This window comes from Lonchura striata, chromosome Z (genome assembly GCF_046129695.1).
Source record: "Lonchura striata isolate bLonStr1 chromosome Z, bLonStr1.mat, whole genome shotgun sequence".
Taxonomy (NCBI): Eukaryota; Metazoa; Chordata; class Aves; order Passeriformes; family Estrildidae; genus Lonchura; species Lonchura striata.
The window spans coordinates 75,917,280-75,942,028 of NC_134642.1; the positions used below are offsets into that span (position 1 = coordinate 75,917,280).

General features: G+C 39.5%; 1 pseudogene; it reads right to left on the minus strand.

Annotated features, from left to right (window-relative positions):
* Positions 1 to 628: 628 nt before the first annotated feature.
* Positions 629 to 24,749, minus strand: LOC144248355 (3'-5' RNA helicase YTHDC2-like; annotated as a pseudogene).

Below are 24,749 nucleotides of genomic sequence, written 5' to 3' on the forward strand. Positions count from 1 at the left end.
GCTGTTTTCCATTCCTTTAATGCCTCAAAAGGCGATCTCCAAGTATCAACTAGATTGACAATAGTTTTATTTCCTGCTCAGATGACTTTCCACAGCTTGTCCCTGACTTTCTTCCAACTTTTAACACTAAATGCTGTGTCAGGATCAGTGGCAAAATCCTATGATCTAGCCCACAGCAATATACTACAAAGGGCATAGTCTGAAGTAGTAATTCCCTTATTTCTTAACAAAGCTTTCTATGTAGCCAAAAGAGTCTCTTCCTCTTTAGATTTATTTCCCATTATTACTAGTTGGTGCCCCACCTGCTTCCAGGTGTCTTGATAGGAGAAAATCAGGTCTGGACTTGCCTGTGGCTTCCACCCGCCACTCTCAGCTGCACCAGCGCCGCCTCCCCCGCTACTCCCCAGCGGGTCAGGGCTGCCAGTCGCTGGGACCCCGCGTGGCTCCAGACCGACCACGCTGCTCAGGCTGCTGCTCCACGCGGTGGGCACCAGCTGTCACTGGTATATACACTGCATCGTGAGGCGGTCGCCACACAAAGCACAGACCACAGGCGGTCTCAGATGGCAACTCTTTATTACCGAACATGGCTGACCTTTTATAAACTTTCTAGTTGTTTATACTTCTTCTACCCCAACTATGGGCCACAAAAAATCAACATAACACCACTGGTGAACAGTAACATGACTTTAGTTAACTTTCCAAAAATGCTTTATCTGGCTGCAGTTCTCTCCTTATCTTTCTCCAGTTCTTCTCTTCTCTCAGCCTCCTTGGTAGCAGCCTTGGAGAGAGCTCTTGATCAGCTTCTTCTTGCCTCTCAGCTTCTTTTCGCTCCTTCAGCTAACAGGCCTGCTGTTAGCCCCTTCCACAGTAATTCATCCATGAGGGGCAGGAAACAAGTAGAGCAGAATAGGATTAAAAAGCCTAGTGATTAATTAGAATTGGTTAAAGTCTGACAGACCTTGAGATGACACCAAAATTAATCATCCTAGAGTGTAGCCTACAGCACACTACTCGCATTTCTATATTCAGGAAACATGTTTTCTTCCTTTTACGCTATCTTAATTTAAAAGCTGAAAGATTCAAGAGGAATTACTACATCCTCCAATGAGTCCATGAAGTTTCCTCTGAATGATCTCCTTATTATTACTGCAGTCTACTATTCAAGTATACAGGGACAACTGTCACAGTAATCTCATTAAAAATGTGTGCTTTGTTAAAATAACCATCACAAAAATCAGTCCTAGTAAGGCAGGTAAGACCGAATCAGTATTGATATTGAAAATCTATTATGGATGCAGAGAAAGGCAAAATCCAAAAACTTCAGAAGTGTACATATAATATACTCATTTAGTTGAAAAAAACTTATACATGTTTATTAGAACAAGTTTGGGGTTTTTTTTAAATCTCATTTTTTCTACTTTGGATAGCTTTACCTCAGCAGTCCACAAATTATTTTTGCTGTATTAAACTAGTGAAACAAGGATATTTAGTCTAGATTTTTAAATTCCAGAAGAAAGTATTATGCAGTGTTACAAATGAAAAGCTCCGTTAGGTTCCTAATTTATCAGTAAAATACCTAACTGCAGAATGGTATCAGCAAGAAATTCTATTACTTTGGAAGAGCAGGGTGGTATGTTAGAGAACTCTACCTTTCCAGACACTGGAGAAGAAGGAGTAGCACAGGGGCTGGAATAGCTACTGCTGTCTGCAGGCTTCACTGAGGACTGAGCTGATCTATCATCTGAGGATTGTCTGGAGAGCAAAATGTCTTTTTCTTTGTACTTCTTTGGCTGGTGGAGTGCAGGAGAAGTAGATTTCACTGAAGCCCTACAGAGGACATACCTTGAGTTTCACAAGCAGTCACTGAACAATTTACATCGACCTGTCAGCCTACTGCATGACCACATGTATTACAGCAACTACAAAATCTATTAAAGCCTAACTAAAAACTCATACTGACCCTTCATTGCTTTTTAATGCTACTGTTAAACTTCTTCTGCTACTTCTCAAACATCACAATTCATGGACAATATTCCTGACTGCTCTCTCAAACAGCAGCCCCAGGTATGAAATACTTCTCTTTGGGATTACAATGCAGCATACAACAGTAGAACACCTTCCCACTGTACTTCCGCTGTTTCCACCTCCTATTACTAGCAGAAACTTTAGTGATACTTGTATACATAAACTGCAACCTACAGTGAGGAGAAGACCTCAACATCTTACTTTTCAGCATGAGAGGAGTCAGACAATTCTGTTTCTGTTGAGCTTTTTCTGCTGCTGGTTGACTTCCATGTAGGTGCCAAAGGAAGTTCTTCACAAGTCAAAGGCCTTGGTCTCTGGCCAATTCCTGAAGGCTGCTGCAGACCTGCAGACTGTTCTTCAGCACTCAGAACAGCTGTAATTGCTCTTACAGTTGTTTCATCAACCTGAGACCGCAGCTTAGGAGCTCGCATACGACGCAGAAACAAGCTGTGCCACTTCTGCCTGAGTTGCAGCAGCATACCAGCAGCCTGTAATAAATTCCAATCCTGTTAAATACGGATGAAAATTAGATCACACAGGCAAGAGAACCCTGTCTTTTCCCTATCAGGCAGCACCTGGCATTCTAATATAAACAGGGCCCACAATTAAAGGCAAGACTAAGGTCTTGGGGAAGGGGAATAATCCATATTTAAACTAAGATGTTAATTTGCTTTCTTTTCCTTGGGTACAAGGTCATTTTGGAAACATTTCATTTAGCTCTGTACTAAACTTAGCTTTGTATTGTAATTCCACAGACTTTTTTTTTTTCCTTCTTTTCTTTCAAGAAAACCCAGTTTTTTCATGCTTTATGCCCTTCCTTGCAAGTCAGTCTCTACTCATGTACTCTTCAGTCACAGTTGATGGAAAAGAGTTCTAAGTGATATTTTTCTTACATAGACACCTGGTCAAATGTAATGACTAAATTCAGACGACTATTGTCTAATTCTGCTACCAAAAATGCTTCCATTACAATAAATTTTAAAAAAATCACTCTTCTGCACGTGACTAGGAGAGAGAGTATTATTATTAGAGTTGGTAAAGTTGTGTGTTTCATGACCCATAAACTGCCTCCTACCACAGCCACAGCTCCTCAATGACATAAAGACTTCTATTTCAAAGAGGATTTGAAATTTATCCTTCCAAAATCTGACAGCAACTTTCTCTCAGCAACTTCAGCTTCAAGTGCTCCTTTTTTGATCCGATTTTGGTTATCCTCTCAGAGAAAGAAGAACACAATATGCCAATGTGACTGTTCTGTCAGCTCTGGTTCAGATTTTGGCTTATCCCAGCTTGTGCTATGGCCTGATGGAGCACCATGCAGGCAGGACAGGAGGCCAGAAGGAGCAGAAGGGCCCTTATGCTGTCACTGTCACCTGCAGCTTGCTGTCCCTTGCACCCATCATTTTTTGTCTGCCAGTCTCTTCAGAATCTGCTGACTTGTGGAAAGGGACAAAACTGCCAAGCTCAGATATAAAACATCATATTGCCCAGAAAGTTTTTGAAACAGACCCAACAGCATCTGGATTGCTGAGGCTTTCCTGCTCCCTTTTGTGAGAGACAGGACACCCACACCAATATGGAGGAAGAGGGATGAGCACTCTCACTGTTGACTTAGGTGACTATTCTCTTTCTTTCTGCTGACAGGTAAAAGAAGAGAAAGGTATGGGTGACAGGTGATCAAACACTGCAACTTGGATTTTGAATACACAAATTCATGCAACAGACAACTCTGTGCCAAAGGGGATTGAAGCCGTTTAATTCTTAATGAGCTTGTGAAGTAAAGGTTAAATCACAGAGTACCTAGTTCGAGAGACCCAAATGGACCATGACATTCTTGGAGAAAATTCTTGGCTACTCAAATGTTACAAAAACCTTTTCACATCTTTTTACAATTCCTCTACATGAAGCAAACCCAGGAGTAATTTCTTACTTACTTCAGGGTCCAGTTTGAGATGGAGCCATTCATCCAGCTTCAGCAGTGCCAGATCAGCAGATGTCCTGTCCTCATTCTCACTGTCGCTGCTATCATTAGATACCCCTCCCCCTGAATTAAAGACAAAAGGTTCATTAGAATTTCCATTTTTTTCTACTATTATTTCTGTACAAAAACCCGCGTACTACTGTATTACCAGCAATATTTTTCCTTCTAAAATTGACTTTAAATGTAAACATTTGTAAAACTACCTCTTCTTTTCTGCAAATACACTGCAAAGTCTTTGCTCCAGATAGCAGCAATCAAGTAGCCAGACCTGCTGAAGGTCCTACACCTGCTGAAGGTCCTACTATGTAAAAACCTGGATTGATACGATGTGACCCAACTCATGTACCTTCACCAGTATTCACAGGCCACTATACAACTTTTGCCTAAAGCTGTTTGCAAAATCACACATGCCTCTATTTCCTAGTAAAACAGCAGAGTTAAAGACCTAGTAAGAAAAAAAATATATATATGGCTATTAATTAGGATTCTTTCTTTTTCTTAAGTGCAATTCAGTCAGCATGAGCACTACTCTAAGGTTCACAGTTTAAAAGCAAGACAGGAAAGCTTTAGAAATAAGTTGGACTTTTAGTTTGATTCAAACTATGACAACTAGAAGCAGTTATTTTTGCTTCCATTCAAATAGGACTTAATTTAAATGAGAAGAAGGAAATGTATATATATTCCCTATTACTTACAGTTAATAGTACAGTTAACTGAAATTAAAAATTATCAGTAGAACATATCTTGAAAATGTATGTGTTAGCCAGAAGCAACATGACTTGTTTGCCATACTGATTGTTTCTAAATTATTCTGTTTGAATCATCTGGTTCAATGTATCAAATTAAGTAGTCTGTAGAAAAAGAACATGCATACTACACTTCTCAGTACCAGTACTACAGTTCTCATTAGACATTGTGGCTGCATTCTTTCCTTACAAACTATACTGCAGTTTCTGAGACCCTACAACTGTGTAATTTATGGACTTGAATAGGTAAGGAATCCCAAAATGAAGAGATTTGTTACAGAACCAACAAACTCTTCCTGAATAGCTACAGGAATTATAACAGGCGCTGTTTCCAGAATCAGACAATACATGTATTACATATTACTGAAAAATAAGCTCTGCATGTCACACGCTGATGTATACCAACGGGAACATCCCAAATCCAGACTCCAGTGTACCTCGAAAGGATGAAGATGCCTGCAAGGCATTACTTGGCAGTCTGGCTGGTCCACAGAAGAGGGCCACGGTGACAGGTGTCACAACAGAGCAGCACCTGATGTTTGCTGTCTTGTGAGCTCTCGTCATTTCATCATATATAAGCCAGTCTGTGGGGAGGGCCTGGATGGCTGCAGCTTGTCCATTTGCTGGGGCAATCTGTGCAAGAGCAGGTAACTGTAATTAATGTAAATTTGAATGTATTTCTCATTTTATCCGGAGACACTGTGGATGCCTCAACCTGGAAGTGCCCAAGGCCAGGCTGGGTGGGGCTCTGAGCAACCTGGACTAGTGGAAGGCGTCCCTGCCCGTGGCCGGGGTTGGAATGAGATAAGCTTTAAGGTCCCTTCCAACCCAAACCATTCTCTGATTCTGTATTTTGAGAATTAAATACATCTACAATTATATACATATAAAAATATACATGCACATAAAAAAGTGTGAGAGAATTCAATCAGATTCATCAATTATCCTACCATGATAAAACAAAATATGCTGCTTTAAAAAGAAATGTTAAAAAAAAGTATCAGAGAAAAACTTGCTTTTAAGAATAGGGATCATTATATCTTTAAAACAATTTTATAGCAGGGCAGTTTTTTTTGCGTTTTTGCCTTGTTCCATCTAAAGAAAGGACTAATTGAAACGATGGAAAAATGAATCAACTCCAATTCTATCAGCTGGGTAGAACAGTATTTTCTAAAGCTGTAGTGTTAAATGCCTATACTGCTTTTGAAGTACTGACAAATAGGAAAAGACATTTCTAAAACACGTGACAGCTTTTAGTGCCCTTTTTTTTAACTATGAATTCAAAGTGTCTTTACCTTTTTATACTGAGACTGACCAAGAACAAAGGTAGGATGAAATCGCACTTTCTTCTCCTTTGGTTCCGTCAACACCAGGCTGTCTCTGTCTACATGCACAAGATTGGGATACATCCCAGCCACTAAGGCACCTTTAATTACAGCCCAGTTCTCAGAGTTAGTATTAACATCTCTAATATCAGCTCCTCCTCTGGCTCTCACAAAACCTGACAAATGAAAGAGACAAAACAGTGCCATGTTACCTTGTGTTTGCCTCTCAAAAGGAGTCAGAAACAAAAGGTGAAATAAATGACTTCTTTGTTGCATTTTTCACCACTGCCAACCTTAACAGCACCAAGAAGAAACCATTACACTGAAATCCTGCCTGATAAGGGGTTTCATACTGACACAGAATACCACTATTTTCTACAATATAAAGACATTTCCTATGGGAATAATTCATTAAAACATGAAATGCAGTGGCATGTGGAGATGAGGGTGCTTTCAGTTAGATCAGCCACAATTCCTCATCTGCACCATACCCTGCATGAATGTGTGCATGACGGTGTATTTCAAATTAAGGAAAATTACACCAGTGAACACGATTTTTGTTACAATTTCTATATGCTTGACTTTAAAACAATGTTAAAATGGTTTCCAACTTCTCTACCTGAGGCTCTAAGCTGGCCAAGCACCTGTGTTCTCATTCCTGCAATGATTTCCATTGTGGCTTGGGATAGGAAGTTCTTTTCACAGAAGGCTCTCTCCCATCCGTCACTGCGTGCCTTCTGCCATGCCTCAAAATGTTTTTACATTTGCCTATTAATTTGAAGGACTTAAACTAAAAACTTCACTTTCTTTAAAGATTACATTTATGTCAATAAAATGAATGCAAAACCCACTCTAAAAGTTAATGTATCAAACCAGATTATTTTTTCTGTTCATGAATTAGATTCTCTTTACGTGCTCACTCCAGTGATGATTATGTCAAGTTAAAACAATAAATAAAGATCATTACATTAAGATCATGATTCAAAGTTCAGTGTAGTAGGATGCAAAGAGGCACATTGTTGAAACATTCCAAATTTTCTAATTTTTGAAACAAAACATACTACAAAAAGGGTTCCCTCACAAATTTATGAGTCCAATACACAGGAAAGGCACTAGGCAAAAAGAAACAGTCTGCCACTCTACATCCAACTGGTACATCTGCATTTTGCTTGGGTGATGTGCTGTGATTAGTACTCTCTGAAATGAAAGACTACCTGGAAAGCCCTGAGCAGGGCCATGTGGTCACTGAACGTCCCGGCCGCAAAACGCTTCCTGCACAGCACGGCTGCACGCTTTTGGGAGGCCAGCGTGGGCAGCACAAAAGGGTCTTGGCAGGCAAGAGCACAGGCAATGGTCAGAACAGGATCCAGGCACTTCAGAACTACAGCATACAACACCATTTTACCGAGGTGTGGCTCTACAGGTAATTCAGTCAGCTGATAACCAAGCTCAGTGAGATCTTCCCAAGGGTCCATGGCATCTATGGTCTGTTCATAAACAAACAAACAAACAAACAAATAAAGGAGAGGGGGATGGGTACAGTGGACAAAATCAATTTACAGTGAAAGCAAAAAGGATGTGAATAATGGACATTAACTAGACTTGTTTCCAAACTCTAAAGAAGCAAGTCAAACTATTAACAGAGACAAGACTTTGAAGCACTCTCTTCCCTTGACATGGAAAAACACATCCCCACACACAAAATGAAAACAGACAATAAGCAAAACTTCAAAACATCCTTAAGTAATTAAAAACAGCTTCAGTACAAACTGAAGTCAGTAAACTGCTACACCACAAATTTGGGATCAAACACAATTACCATCTAAACCTATTCCTTTTCTGACCTTAAGCATATGCACAGCATTTCTCACAGTTACAGCAGGCGGAGGATCAGGAGCTTTCATAAGAAAGTCTACAACTGGACAATTAATTGGAGCCAGAATTTTTGTGAACAAACAGATCTCCTGCAAGGTAAAAGGTAGAACAAAAAAAGATTACCAAGATTTGGAATCAGCCGCCAAACACATGATTTGTTGCAATTAACGGTATGGTTTGAGGACATTGTATTTTTTAAAATTATATTTTCTAACTGAACATGCACCTGAAGTGGCAGTCTTAGAAGTTCTGGAGATTGAAATTCCAACATATTCTGAAATCGGAGCCTGCTGAAGAGACGAAAGCAGACCCCAGGCTGACAGCACCCAGCCCTTGAAAATAAAATATGGGAAGTTGTGAAAATGAGGATTTCTTTCTAAAAAAAAAACCAAAAGCCAACAAACAGACCGAAACTCGGAATGAAAAAGAAGAAACACTACCATGAAGAAAGTGTTGTTAAGTCACACGCAAAGTGAAAGTTTTCTAATCATGAATTATTTTTGAGAGTGTGGCAATTTTTTACTGTAATTTTAACCCAACACTGAGAAATCTGGAGAAAGAAAAACAAGGCTTTTCTAATGTAAAGTGCTGTGGGTTTTTTGCTAACCTAAGACCAGTCCAAATCTCAATCATCCTTGGTTGTAAGGAACCAGTTGCAAACTTTCTTGCTTCCCCTCACATCCCCTAAAAAGAAGTGATGCTTGGAGTAAAAGGTAGAATAAAGATGAAGTAACTTATGAGTGAATGAGGGACAGCAAATTCTCCCAGTCATATACATCTATGTGCATACGTGCAGCTTAATGCCAATATGATTGATTAAACAGGCATTTGTTGCTATATAAACTTCTGAGCCCTCACCCGCAGTGCTGGGAAGAATATAATCATGGCCTGTTAAGTCATGGATAGCTTGGAGAAAGTGAAATAGGCAGTCCTCTGCCCATAGACATGATGTGAAAACACCCCACTGGACATTGTGACTGTGGGTGCTACGTGGGAGAAAGAGGAAGGAGAACAAATTAATGGGGGGAAAACAACCCAGACCTTTGGGAAATGCCTGAGCATCACTTTTCTACAACTTGGGAGATTATTCCAAGGAAATACATGCTGACGCCTACTCGTCTGCAGAGAACCAGTGTTGGCCTCTATGCAACACAACACCGGAATAGGCCAGGAACAATTACTATGTTGTGTGGTTTATTCTAAACATAAAGGACTGTGCATATCTGCAAAATGGAAACTGCTATGAGGCATTTATTACCTGCCTTTTCTCTGGATAGCACTGGCTTTTGAAATCCACCCCATTTTTAGCACTGTAGCACAACTCACTGCATCAAAAGACTTCTAGAAAAACAAAGAAAGGAATACAAACTGAAAACTCAATAGGGTGCATGAAATAAAGGTTACTAGTTATTTAGATTACCAACAGAAGTTTTCTAAAAAGTATGAAAGAGTAAGATATACAGCAGCTTCTGACACAAAGGTACCTTCTCAATTTCAAGTGAATTAATGAGGGTATCTCCTTTCTAGTATCTTAATGCTCCACAATTTTTGAAATTCAAGATTTTCAAGGTTTTTTTAGATGGATAGCTTACAGTATTTGTCTTAAAACAAATGCATGTTGAAACTTTTCAGAAAGGACTGTTGCCTGACAGGCACTAGCTCTCAGCTAGTAAAAGTTTTTTTTCACTTTACTGTAAAGTAATTAAAAAAAAAAAAAAGTTCTCCAAAATTTATGCACTGTGTGTTTTGTGTGTTTTAGAATCACACTAGGAAAATTTAAGGCAGTCCTACCTCTTTCACCTTGCCTGAGTCAATGACAAACACCACATCATTGACTGTTATGCTGGTTTCTGCAATGTTAGTAGAAAGAATCTGCAAAGAAAAAAACCCAAAACCATCAAAACTATAATAACTGTAAAAGCAATGGCAAAATAGGTCATTGTGGCATTGGAAAAAGTCCTCTAATACTTGCAATTTTGCGGATGCCAAAAGGTGGACTTTCAAGCACTTTCTTCTGGTCCAAAGTCTGCATACTTGAATGAAGCATGAAAACTTGGTATCTAATGCAAGACAAAAGGGACATTTTAAGGATCCTTAAAAGAAGCAATGAAAAGCCACAGTAACTAAAGGTTTTACCTGTGAGCATTATCAGCAAATCTCTTGTCATCCAAAACAATGCGGTCCCTCAGGCTCACTACCTCATCATACCCAGGAAGAAATATTAAAATTGCTCCTAAAAAAGGAAGTGGGTTTGCAAAGTTAAACAGAAAATTCAAATACATGTCAAATAGCACTCAGAAGGTTTTAACGTTTGTGGATTGCTGAAAAAAGAGCATGATTATCAGAAGTCAAATCCACAACCACTGGTTAGGTATTTACCTACCTGCATCAGAACTATGACAGATGCTGTGCAGTAAGTGCATTATCAGATCCAGATCCACTTTTTCATCATCAAAACTGTGATGGTAAGCTGTCAGTAGCTCTCTGTCCTCTGCACTAAGGTCACTAGCATTCTTTTGGACCAGGGAATTTTCATCCATGTTTCCAAATCCGAATGAAGTGCTGTAACAGGAAAATACACCAGAATCAAGGCTGCCCCTTAGGGTTTGCATTGAGCCATCAATTCAAACTTAGATCGAGACCAACATGACTGTTGGTCTTGAATTCTGATGTTTAAGTGTAGCAGAAGGGAATCACCATACTATTACTGTTTACTAATTCCAATGTTAACCCAATGAAGGATGCCACTTTATTTATTAGTGTTAACTTTCGTTTTCTTCAACTTCATTGAAACACAACCATAAGCAAAGGAAACTATAAAGATACTTCTCGTTTATCTGTTCAAGTAAAAATATTTAAGAGATACGTCTTCTCCAAAAATTTCCCACTAGCAGAAACTACACTAAGAGAAATTATAGTAGAGATAATCTTTACAAAACACTACCTTCAAGTATGATAACTGTAAGTGAATCAGAAAATCATTCTTGAATGGCCTAGTGTACACATTACTTCTGTAAATTTTCTTTAATATGCCTATTGCATATAAAAGATATGGATAAAAACACATTACAGATTTGTTTCCAAAATAAGCATGTGAAAAGAAAATGGTACATAGTATAGAATTAGCAAGTTGTGTAAACATAAACATAATGCTATTGAGTACAAACTCTTTTGCTGTTTATTTTTTTAAATGTTCCTATTCTTAAAAAAAGGTATTGCTATTAAGTCCAGATTTTAGAGCATGAAGATCTAAAACCTGTTCTGATTAGAACACAAATCTCAAATTTCCCATCACAACTCTTTGTATATCATATACAACTCATTCTGCAAAACAGTTACAGCTTACCTGTAGGATTCCAACAGATGAACAACCTCTGTCTGTCCAAAGTGCCTAGCCCAGTCCACAGCCATCCTGAAATAGTTGCACAAGTATTTTTATTAGACTTTTCACTTCAAAAGATGCATATGAAGAGCACATCAAGAGAGGCAATTGACATCAGACTTTTGTACCCATTTCTGTATTGACATCGGTACTGTTATTGCTGGATCTGCAACTTCCCATTTGAAAGTGCTTGAATAGGTGCTAACAGCTGACTTTTAGGTGACTACAGTTCTTTACCACAACAGAATGTCAGTTTTACACAGGAGCAAACATGCAGGAGGAAGTGAGGAGGAAGAAGGTGCTATTCCTTTAAAAATGGTGCAGAGATCAGACCTGCCTGTTTGCAGTATCCTTGAAGTCATCTCAAAAAGTCACACCCCAGGCATAACATCTGGCTATTTCATGTCTTTCAGAAGCTGTCTCCTCACTATGCAGTTCACTGTTTTATCTTTAAACTGCATTTCTTCCCCAAGGTATTCAAATGTTAGTACCAAATATCAGACCCCTGGAATCCTAATTCTTATCATTCCATACTACAATTATTTACTGTACTTCCCTGTTTATATGAAGACATACTCCATGACCACAAAACCTGAGTTTCTACAGATTCACAAATATTTTTACATGATACGATATATTTAGAAACATAACAGAAAGATCTTCTGGTATGTGTAGCTCCATTAAACTAGAATTGCCAAATATTTTGGTCCAATTCAGTAGATTACAGTTGTTCTACTAACCAGTATCTTACATAAGATCTACTGAAACAAAGTTTATAGCTCATCATCAAGACCATGTAATTAAGAATTCAATTTAGAATTTACAGAAAACAATGTGATTATGAGGAGTTAGAAATTGTTGAGGCTGTCAAAATCTATAGTTCTTACAGCAGTGTGATAAGTTAGCAAATTAATTTAGATGTTAAAGAATTTTCTTTCTCTCTCCTATATTAACAAATAAATCTATCTTTTGGTTTCTCTGTTTTTACCAGCCATTAGATGATTTGCAGTGGATACTTGCTCCCATGCTGATCAACTGTTCTACTTGACTCAAAAAGCCTCTCCCTGAAGAAATCATCAGAGCAGTCGCACCAGTTTCACTGTGCCTATAATCAACTGAGAAGTAAAAAAAAAAAAAAAAAATCCAGCAAACCCAGTAGAAATGTTATTTTTTCATCTAAATACAGTACAAATACTGCTTTCAAATTCCAGCCCAAAGAAAATTTCTTTCCTCACTTTATCTCTGAAGTTAGTTCATATGAATTCTACACTGTTTTAGAAACACACTTCTGTCAATACTTCAAAACAACAACTAACTGAACAACTCATTATTTTTGCTAGCCCTATCATTTTTTTCAGTTGGCATCAGAATGAAAAGGTAACACCATTTGAAACTGGAGATAAAAGTAGCCATAAAAATCTAAGTACGTCTGAGGTTGCTTTTTTCTTATGTAATAACACATGAAACTTACCACTGACATTTTCAGTTAAAATAAGATTTAACAGCTGAGCAAACGAATCAGTATCTTCATGCAACCAGATGTCAGAAAGACAGGAATCCATTTCTTTTACTATCCACGGTTCAAGGCAATTCACATCTTTTTCAGTCTGAAGACAAAAAACAATATTGAAAGCTTAATCTTTTCCAAGAGTTGTCTTTATTCTCATACATTACCCACAAAGAATTGCAATGGTTATTTTTCCCAGCAGCAACAGAAACCCAGCACTCAGGTATCGGCTCATGCATTGATTTTGTCATACGCAAGTACGAACACAATGGCAGTCGAGCCATTTGATCTGAGGAAAAGCTGTGTGCAACCACCCGAACTGAAGAGCACACTTCAGCTAGAGCCGTTCATCCTCATCAAGTAATCTTTAAAATACGTTAATGTCCTGAAAGATTCGACAGAACTTTAGAAAACAGATTTTAAATGGCTAGTAATACAACACAAATATAAACACCTATAACATCTCTTCTGACAAAAGAAAAAACTTACCAGTTGATTAAATACTGTGTCACCACCATCATCCAACCGTTTGTATTCCTCATTTGTCCTTGGAACCGATTTTTGTCTCCGAGATGTCCCTTTGTTAGTGTTATCTTGAGCTGAACACCACTCATCAAGAGTGTTCTTCTGTTTCTCTTCTAGAATGCAAAGTATTCACCAAGAAAGTTTTAGAGTCATATTTATTATCCATTGTTTTCTACTAAAAAAGTTAGTTACAGCAGGTTTTACCAAGTTTTACCTATTCAACCTCTTTTATTTAGTCTAGAATGCTACTACCAGTCCAACATAAATGACATGTTTAAGGGTACCCAAAGAGCACCACTGCAAACAAGGGCTATAAAAACAAGGTAAAACCCGACACTTTGGTGTTTAATCCCCCAAACCTCCATTATTCCAAACTACTGCATTCAAAGTATCTCCCGTAAGTAATCACCTTCCACACAACCTCCGACCAGATCTTTTTCCACAAATGGAATTCTGAAGACAAGTGATACAGTCCCTGCATGTAACAACTTACTTTTCTACACTAGTGGAAGAAACATCAGAAAACACCAGTGTCCTAACTGAACTTTTCTGACCCCAGTGATCAGAGATGAGCACTGTGATCAATACCCAGTTAGGACTGGATATTGAATGTTATAGCTTTGGGGTTTGCATTTTTTACTTTTTCTTTAAATAATCACTGGGATCATTACTTTCAGTTGCCAGGAAAACTTCTGAAGCAGTATCTACTTAATCAACTTAAAACCAATGATGTTTAGCTCAAGAGTGTTAACACTTAAAAAAATACATCCATGCCTGAAGAAAGCAGTGAAAAATGTTACTGAAGGGAATACCTTGTCCATTTAGTGCAAGATGTACAAAATCATGCCTGCTTTAATAGCTGCACTTTAATTTGCACCCAAAGGTACAGAGCATCCTATGCTTCTTTAGCATTCATGTGGGCAGAGCCCCCAGTTATATATAACTCTACAGCATAATAATTAGAAAAAAGATGACATTTATCAACTGAGTGAAAACAGAATGCAACCACTGAATCAAAGTGATTTTTTTTCTTTAATTGCATAAACTATTTCCATAATGTAAATATTGAGAGCTTAAAGGTACTTGTTGTCATCTGATCACACTCATTTAATCTCCTGACTCTGGAATTTCAACAGAAAATAATCCTGTTAATTGTTTGTTCAATCAATGATTCTCATTGCCAACCCTTAGAATTAACAAGTCCACTGACCTTGCTGCTTCTTTTCGTTGTACTTCACCATCTCTTTGTTTGTATACCCAGTGCTTCGTAAAATGTCCTCCAGAAACATCTCTTTAACTTCAAAAGGTCTCCCTTGGACTAAAATAGAAAAAATCTGTAAAAGATCATCTATTCACCAGCTTCACTTACAGAATTAATTTTTTTAAAAAACTACCTTCACTGGAGTTTATTTTTCTCAAAACTGTACAAAATAAAACATTTCCAAAATCAAATGCCACCTTGTTTCGCCTCAACCTCTTCAATTTTATGAAGTGCTCCAGCAGGAGATGTTCATAAGATTGACAGTTATTAACTACAATTTTTTTTAAATGAGAAAAAGAAAACAGCTGTTTTTGTTTAGGCTTACAAACAAGAACTTGCCATGTAAGTCTGCCATCTGGATTAAAAATGTAATTCATTAATAAGCAATTAATACAGCTTTTTGCAAGGTTCCACACAGAGACAGTACATCTTTGTACTGAACTACTTTCTTTTCATGAGAATCATGTGAGAAGGCAGCCTTATCTCCATGTCCTCAACTAATTCAGCAAAGCTGAGCTTTCTTTACTGAATACTTCTGGACAGATGAGACATCCCAGCGGCCTTTACCTTCTGATAATTTATCCCGATTTCTTTTTCAACAGGACTGTTTTCTAGACCTTATCTGTCGACATTGCAGGATGCTTTTTGCATGGAGATTAAAATCTCTACATTTTGATTTCTTCTTCCTTAACCTGACTCAGGAACACTCAGGATTTTCCTTCAGAAAGAACAATCCACAATTCCCATACTTTTAGAAGCTGTCACAGAGGAAGCCTTCCAACACTGATCACAAACTCTGTGTACTACAGCGATCCACAGCTACCAAATGTGGTTTCTGTGGTCAGGATTTTGTATTGCTGAAGGAGACTCAAACCTTGTATATTACATTAACAGACAAAGCCACTTCTTTTAATTCTTAAATTAACCAAAAAAAAAAACCCAAAAAAACAAACGGGAAGAAAACATCTTTTGAATTGTTATTGGCCTGTTACATAACCAGCACAAACACTGTGGTAAACTGGAGAGATTGGGAGAGATTGCCAGCAGATTTTCCAACACAAATTGACCGATCTGAAAGAACAGGAAGCTGCAAAAAGACTAAACTGGAAAGTCATACAACAATCACAACTGAGGCACTCCCTTGTAAAAAAAATTCAGAGCACATGAAATCACGTGTAATTTCCAGATTCCTGTCTCCAACAAGCTGCAAACCTTATTCAACTGGGCGGAAATTCAAAACTGAGAACTAAACACTTCCATCTGCAAAAAAAGGAAGGAAGAAAAGGTTTCCTCCTCACAAACATTTGCTAAAATAAACCAGTAAGCAATCCCATTTCCTAAAACCGTTGAGATTTTTTTAAAAAAGGCTGACATGCAGAGAGTCTACCCGATTGTCAGATAAAGCATTTCTCTTAAAAGCTACTTTTCAAAACACATTAAAGTTGGACATTACTGTTGAAAAAGTAAGAGGATTGCAAGGTGCCAGAGGAGGTCACCCATGCAGAAAACCTGCAAACCAGGAGGGTGGGGCAAAAACCGCAAACCCACAAAAACCCCCCATCTCCCACGCATTTACATTTTGCTTTTACTAAAGATCAGTCAAATGAAATTAAACCAGCAAATAATGGTAACTTTTCTTTGCATTTGAATGTAGTCTAACTGCAGGTAACTGAGTCTGCAAACAAACTAAGCGAAACTGGATGTCTTTTCTGAATATTTACCCAGATGAACAACTACTAATTTTCCTTAAATCAGAGAGTCATGTGATTCTTTTTTCATGTGAAACCCAATCTGCCTAAGCCTGTATTTCTGAACCGAACTTGTACAGTTATCTGTGTTCTATCCAGTAACCAGTAACAACCTTCACAAAGCCTGAAGAGTAAGATCCTACTGGAATGCACTGATATATATCACACTCATGTAGCTCCTAAGTCCTGTATCAGCATGAAGACAGAATTTCAATAACCTCTTCCTACTTCTTCAATTAAGAGTGGAGGGGGGCAGGATGTACCTGCATTTACAGAACTCCCAGGGACTAGAACACTTCACTTTGAATGAGGTGCAAACAGTCAAGAAACAAGAAACCTGCAAACAGAAAGAACAAGGATTCCTGTAATTCTCAGTGTATTAATCATGTGCCTTTCCTCAGAATAATTTGCTACAGTTTAGTAAGATCTGTGAGTCTCAGGGCAGGTATACTCAGACTTAAGAGTTAAGATCAAGACTTACTATGTATTACTGGGCAGCTTCCAAAATACCTAATAAAGAGATTTGCGTCTAGAGCAGCACTAGAGAGAATTAGTTTTAAATTATTCTGGTTTTGCAGCACATCTCTCAGTTTTATTAGCAAGAAGTCGCTGAACCTATCCCTCTCATGTACTTCATCCTGTAACAAAAGGGGAAAAAAAAAAGAGATGAAAAACCATCACAGATTCAGGATCACAACTTCTGACAAAAACAAACTTCTCTAAAAAAAAATACATGTTTTGGTGGCACATTACAGAGGCCTTAAAATGTGTGAGTCTAGTTTAAGTAATAGGTTTTTTTAAAAAAAACTATCCATAAAGAAACAAAAACACCTCAAAAAGTTTTTATCCACACTGAGTGCCTTGCAACACTGAAGCTGTAAACACCTTAACTTTAGAGGCTGAAGTGAGTATCTGAAACCTCTCTGATTTTGTATTTGAAGCCAAATTTCAAGAAAACACCACAAACTACAAATCTTATTTTAATAAATTCTCACTTCACCACTGATAAGCATTTAAAGAAATGTATGACACCACAGAATCAGAAAAACAGACACATTGATTAGACAAGTCATACACAAAGCCTGTAGGTTAAGGCACATAACTGATTAATCATCTTTTTCATTCTTCTGTTTTGATTTATATTATGAATGAAGGAAACAAGGACTCAAAATACAAAGTTTGTAGGCTGACATCAAGAATGTATAGATCATTCTCCTGCTTTTTTAACTTTGATAAACAGGCAGGCACCTAAACTTACCTTTTCATCTTCAGTACTTAAATCTTGCCAAAAACATTCTAGTTCCCTTTACCTATTCAATTCCATCACAGGAATATTGACATAGTCACAAATGAACAATCTGAATAATTTGCTAGCAATTAGACTCCACATTACCTAGAAAACTCTGGGCAAACAAATGGACTGAAAACCTGTATTGCTAAAACAAATGGTAAGAGAAATTCTGACACAATCACATTGAGCCACATCAAGGTAAGCCTCCCTATGGATTTTCTGCTGACCACAGAAGTTCAGAAAAATTTACACTTCTGTCCTTCTCCACTCCTCCTGATTCCACACTTAATCATTGCCATGGAAATAAGATATTTTTACAGGAAAAATGCAAACACACAGAAAAACACCAAACTGCACAAAACATGCATTCTACTCTTTGAAGTCTTTAAAGTTGATTCAGATTCTACCAAACAAAAACACCTACAGTGCTCAGCTAATTTAAGTAAAACAAATGAGGACCTCATTTTCCAAAGCAATACATATTGCTCCACCCCACATGAAAGACCACAGGATGCTCACCACAATAACATGGGTCACGGTGGAGAGAGTGCTGTCTCCTGCCATCAGCGTGCCAAGGAGCATGTCATTAGTGCAGAATGTTACCAGCGTCTTTGGAGAAACCCTATGGATCACATCACAGAGACAACTCAGGGGTTTGCACCATTTAAAGCTTTCCATGGATCAAAAAATTAAAGCAGCTGCTGACCAGAAGAGATATTACGGTTCTCTCCTCAAAAGATTCATGCGCACCACTTGTTTTTAAACTGTGCCTTTTCCCAGACATTTCCTAACAATTTGTAGTGCTTGGCGCCCCAAAACTCTGGACAATGCACTAATTGGAAGAATAAGATTCAATTTTAATAAATAAGGAAGTAAAAGTAAACTGTGAAGAAAGCCTGCACGTCATTCATTTTACTAGAAAATTCCATGTGGAAAACCAGGTTCCAATTCCTCAGTCTGTGCTTGGATATAGCCTTTGTACTTGTCTACACGTGGTGGGATGAGCCTGTCTGGACGCCAGGTGCCTACCCAAGCCACTCTATCTGTCCTCTCCATGGGCAGGGGAGAGGAAACACAACAAAAAGACTCCCAGGCTCCAGAGAAAGACAAGGAGAACGTGGGTCTCTCCCACGGGAAAGTGGGCTCTCCACGAGCTTCTCCAATATGGGTCCTTCCCATGGGCTGCAGTTCTCCAGGAACTGCTGCAGCACAGGTCCTTTTCCACAGGGTGCAGTGCTTCAGGAACAGCTTGCTCCAGTGTGGGACCCCACAGGGTCACAATCCTGACAGCAAACCTGCTTCTGTGTGGCTCCCTCCCCGGGGCCACAGCTTCTGCCAGGAGCCTGTTTCAGCACAGACTTCCCAGAGGATCACAGTCTCCTTCAAGCATCTACCTGCTCCAACACAGAATCCTTCACAGGAGGACCCCTGCTGCACCGCGGACCTCCACGGCCTGCTGGGCCACAGCTGCCTCACCATGGGCTGCACCATGGGCTGCCCTGGCACCTGGAGGATCTCCTCCCCTCCTGCACTGACCTTCCTGTGTGCAGAGCTGCTTCTCTCACATGCTTTCACCACTCTTCATGAACTGCTGCCTCTGTTGTGCAGGTTTTCCTCCCCATTCCCCACTGTCCCAGAGGCACTGTCACCATCGCAGATAGGCTCAGCCTTGGCCAGAGGCAGGTCTGTCTTGGCTGGCACCGGCTCTGTCACACACGGGAGAGGCTTCTGGCACCTCCTCACAGAAGCCTCCCCACAGCTCCCAAAGCCTTGCCTTGAAGACACAACTCATTACAGCTGACTAAATCACAGGGTCATCTGCTTGATCCTCTGGTTTTTCAGGAGGTGAAAATACTGAAATGTTACAATTCTATACCTGGGACACAGTTAGCTGTCCCAATAAAAACAGCAATTCTCACTACTCCCTCTGCTACTGCCATCCTAAAAGAGCTGAAAAGTTCCTCTGTACTGTACTCTACCGCTTTTCTCTGGAAGACAGTTAAGCAAACCTCTCTAAACATCTCCACTCCAAATTTCTTTTGTCCACAGCTCAAAATATTGTTATCTCTCCCTTTCAGTGTTTCCCTGGAGTAATTGTATTGATTTTTCTCAAGCTGGATTTTCTGCACTGCTTCCAGTAATTCTACCATTTTCACCTGACTTTGCTCTTCTTCTGCCAGCATAGTACTTCCATTTATTAATCATCCAGCTTATTTGTGACATATTTTCACCAGCTCTTCTAATCTCTTAATATCCTTGTGAGCTTTCATACACATATTTGAATTCTTATTGTGGCTTCATTGTTCAAGTGCTTTCATTTTCACCAGCTATGTGTTATCTTTGTTCACTCAAGCAACACAACCTTTGGCCATCTTCTGGTCACTCATATCTCAACTGCTGGCCTTTCCCTGAAATGTCATTTTGCTACATGGTGCAAAGATGTAAAAACCCCAACCAATCCATTCATGCTCTGCTTTACAGACAAACTCATCAAGTGATACTGAAATCTCTTACTTTTACATCCCTTCATGTTTTAAACACAGAAGGTGAAGAAGAGTACATTTAATCCAGACTAGACTGATAAATAATGCTCAGCTTCATCAGTCACATTCCAATTGTTTTGTTTTCCCTTTTATGGCTCCTATCAACTCTCACTACATAACATTACTTACAGCATGCTGGTTTTCACACCTCCCTTCAAAGTTTGCAGACCTTTTGGATCCACACATGTTAAAAGCAGAGAGGGGGGAAAAAAAAAGAAGAAAGTGTAGACTTGATCTGAAAATCAGACAAGGATTTCCATGCCTACACTCCGCAGAAGAAATCAACAGAAAATACCTGAGATTCAGTTCTGTAAGACAACCTTCTACATGAAACTGCAAAACACAGTAAGAAAGCCATCCTTTTCACTCTTACGTATTCCTTACCTGCAGTAACGTATCCCACCTGTGAGGCTGCAGCACAAACATACTGCGGTTTCAATGTACACAAGATTCACAAGACCAACACAAGATCAACCGACACTTAGAAGTACCATTGGTACCTGCTCTCTAACCGGATCTGGTAACCAATTGTCTGGCCAATCTTCTCTCTTCTTTCTGCTGCCACTCTTTCAGCCACTGCAACAGCTGCTAAACGTCTTGGCTGAGTACAAAACACACGACAGGGAGTTCCATTCTTGTAGCAGTCATCAAGGATAAATTGAGGGATCTGTAAAGAAGTGGTTCAAATTTGCTCTTTGAGAAAGTCACAGCTTTGTTAGCACAGGGAAACCATTAACTGCACATCAATATTGCACACTGCAAAAGACTTTTCATTACAATTATCACAGCAAGCATATCTGAATCAGCAGAAAATAAATTCCTAAGTATAACCTATTTAGGTTTTTTTAAAAGAAAAACCTTACAGTGCCTCCCTCCTGCTTCAGAGAAATCTAAAAAAAACCAAAGCCCTGTAGATAATCTCACATTTTAACACAAAAAAATAGATTACTCTGGATACTAAGAACAGAACTAGCCTTAGAAGAAAAAGAGTTCTACAAACATCACAGCTACTTTCCCTTCAATATTTTGTATTATTTTAATGAAAAAATGGTATCTACCATAAAATTCTAAGGAATCATTTATGCTTCTAGTACCTATCTAGAGGCTTAGTGTTTCAAAAGCAAGAAAATAAACTGGAACAACATTTTCAATCACACAGGAAAAGGAAAGCCTTAAAATAGCATCAAAATACCCCATATCACAACTGTTACACAATTGGCATTAGTTTAGAATAAATACTGTTATAGTTTTTATTTCATTGAAGCAACATACCTGCGTCGTTTTTCCCCATCCAGTCTCTCCTATAATCAAAACAATTTTATTGTCCTTTATGGTTTGGACAATTTCTTTCTCTTTTTCAAGAACTGGTAGTGACTGCCTGAAGGAATCAAAATCTGATTCCCCTCTTTTCCCTGGGACCTGGGGGATACCATCATTAAGTCGACCACTTATTTTGTTTACTTCTTTCTTTTCTGTGAAGACAAGTTAAAAGTTTATTTATGCAGACACAGAGGAAGGTCACAAAAACACTGCTCAAAAATTGTACTTAAAAATTAACATTGCTGGCTTTTTATGCATCCCTGTGGGTAAAGTGACAAACCCATCACGCATTTAGATGTCATATTTATAGCATGTCCTGCAGTGCTTGGAATAGATATTTTGTCAAAACAGTTATTACTTTCATAGGTATTTTGAAGAAAACCAGACTCTTCCAGAGCATTGCTCCAAGTCAAAATAGCCTACAAAGAGCAAAAGGAGAAACAAACTAAACCAGACCAGCCTGGTGTATTTTGGTGGCCTTTGTATCTGTGCCCACATTTCACACCTGCAGTTCCCTCTAGAAATACACGCTGACAGAGTTAAACCTTTAAGCTATTCCACACGTTTGCCTGAAATCATACCAATGCAAGCATGCTGTATCAAGAGCCCTGGCCCCCACACAGCAGTGTGATGTGTTAGAAAGCAGTGCCTAAGTAGCCAAAAAACGGGCACATCTTCTGAGGGAGCTACTTCACATCCATCATTGCAAGTGCTACTCTATAATTCCTTGAGAATTATTCTCTGGCAGAACGAAAAGCTTGCTGTAAACTCAGTTATACATATGTATAATATGTATATTATGTAATGCCATTAACAGATTCATATACTAAATTTCAAGCTCTGTTGTACCAAGACAGACTAAGAAATCAGGAGAACTAAAAATACATTCTTGAGATGCAGAGAAAGGCAAATATTAGACTGTTCATTAACTTATCCCTTACACTCCTAAGACATTGCATTTCAGTACTTTTATTACAGCTTCCCTCTGTTCATATAACAATCCCATTAAACAACAAAAACAATTGGAATTAACAGCAAAGAAAGCACGTCAAGAAGAGACACCACGTATCAAAAACATGCAATTAAACAAGGCATATTGGTACAAATGTTTTCTGTTCACTACACCCATCTCTGCACACAGAAACACAGTGCAATTCTTCCACTTGTAGCTGCTAAAGCAATAATCTAGATGAAAACCTTGCTTTAAAAATAAAAAAACAAGATTTCAACAGAAGTTTGTCTCTCAGTGAACTCTTCCATATTCAAGAAATCAAGTCTGGACAGTAGTCTCTTAAGGACCAAATCTATTTTGTAGAGATGAAGAAATAAAAACTGAAATTCTTCATTTATCAAGGACACTAATTTCTATAAGCAGAACAGACAACCTCATTTTCTCATATAGGCGTTCTTATGGCATCACAGTAACACTGACTCTTCAACCCCACCTCACAGTTACTTCTGTGAAGCCACATTTCAAAATGTGCTTCCAAAAAGATTTGGCTGGAACTGGCTCAAAGATTCTAAATTAACACAACACAAGGTGGACATCTCAATGTGCATGATATGACTTCCCAAGTTCCTCACAGCACCAGTTATAAAAGACCTTAAAAGTAAGGAAAATTAATGCATTTGTTTGAAGGTGTCTGTTAGGACACCAGAGGGGACAGAGAGGTTTGTTTTGTCACTGGGTTGCAGGTGGTTTCGAGTGGTGTCGATGGACAAGTCCAAATCAGAACACATGCTGAACGTACCAGATTCAACAGCACAGGCACTTCCTCGCTCTGTCCTTGGCAGGAGCTCCGCGCGTTCCTTATTTGTGACGGGAAAGCGCTGAATTAGGCTCCGAACGGCGTGTTTCGTACAGAGAGCCAAGTCACAAGTCATGACTGCGTGTGCCTCTGACACATCCTTCTTCCTTACAGTCAGGTATCAATTGGCTCCTTTTCTGTCAGGGGGGAGGGAAAACTTATTTTAGGAAAAAGGAACCTACTCTAGCTTAACTTTTATCTGTCAGGGTATGAGATGCTAAGCAAAATCTTTAGAAAAAAAAACAGAAATCACAGTGAGAACCTTTTTTAATGGAGCCATTAAATCCACAAAGTATAAAATCAAGCTGTCCCAAAATGCATGTCACAAGCTTTTCCAAGCATGCATACAGCAATGAACAAAGATGCTCATTTCTGTAGCTACTTTTACACTTTTTTCTCTAATACTCTTCCTTGCAACACAGTTGGGTATGTTGAAAACATCAATCAGGTTATCATTAGTCTTGAAATTCTATCCGTCTGCACCAAAGAACTGAAAACTGTACCCCGACTCACCCCTTGCTTTTAGATACCAGTCCAAGAGACTGACAGAGCTGGTGAACAAATGTTCTTTCAGTACTAGTGAAACTAGAAGGAAATTCCATCTCTAGAATGATAAATAAGAATGAAAAGACAGTAACAATGCAACAGGCAGTAATCTTGACATCTCAACGTTACAGAACACAGAATTGTTAGGATTGGAAGGGAGACCACCCAGTGCAACCCCCCTGCAGGGTCACCTGGAGCAGGTGACACAGGAACACATCTAGGGTTTGGGATGTGTCCAGAGGGGGAAATTCAACGCTTTCCCTGGGCAGCAGTTTCAGTGCTTTGCCACTCTCAAAGGAAAGAAGTTCTCCCTCAAGTTCAGGTGGAACTTCTTCTCTTTTAATTTATGGCCATTGCTCCTTGTCCTGTCACCAAAAAGCCTGCACCGCCTTCCTGGGACTCATCTTGGAGATATTCATATGCATTAGTGAGATCCCCTCTCAGTCTCCTCTGGGCCAAACAGGACCAACTCCCACAGCTCTCCTGATGCGAGACCTCTCATCTCAGTGGTCTCTGCCGGACCCGCTCTATCAGCTCCCTGTCTCCGTGCTGGGGAGCCCAGAGATGGACACAGCACCCCAGCCGTGCCTCACCAGGGCCGGGCAGAGGGGCAGGATCCCCTCCCTGACCCGCTGCCAGCGCCCTCCCCACACCCGCAGCTGCCCCCGGGCCGGGCCGTGCCGCGCACCCGCCTCGTCCCCGCTCCGGAACCGCTCCAGGGCCAGCTGCGCCGCTATTGCCACCACCTCGTCCACGCCGGCGGCCCCGAGGGGCTCGGCCCGGGCGCGCACCGCGGCGGCGGCAGCCCCGTCCCCCGCAGCCCCGCCGGGCTGCCGCCGCGGGACCCGCCCGTGTCGCGACAT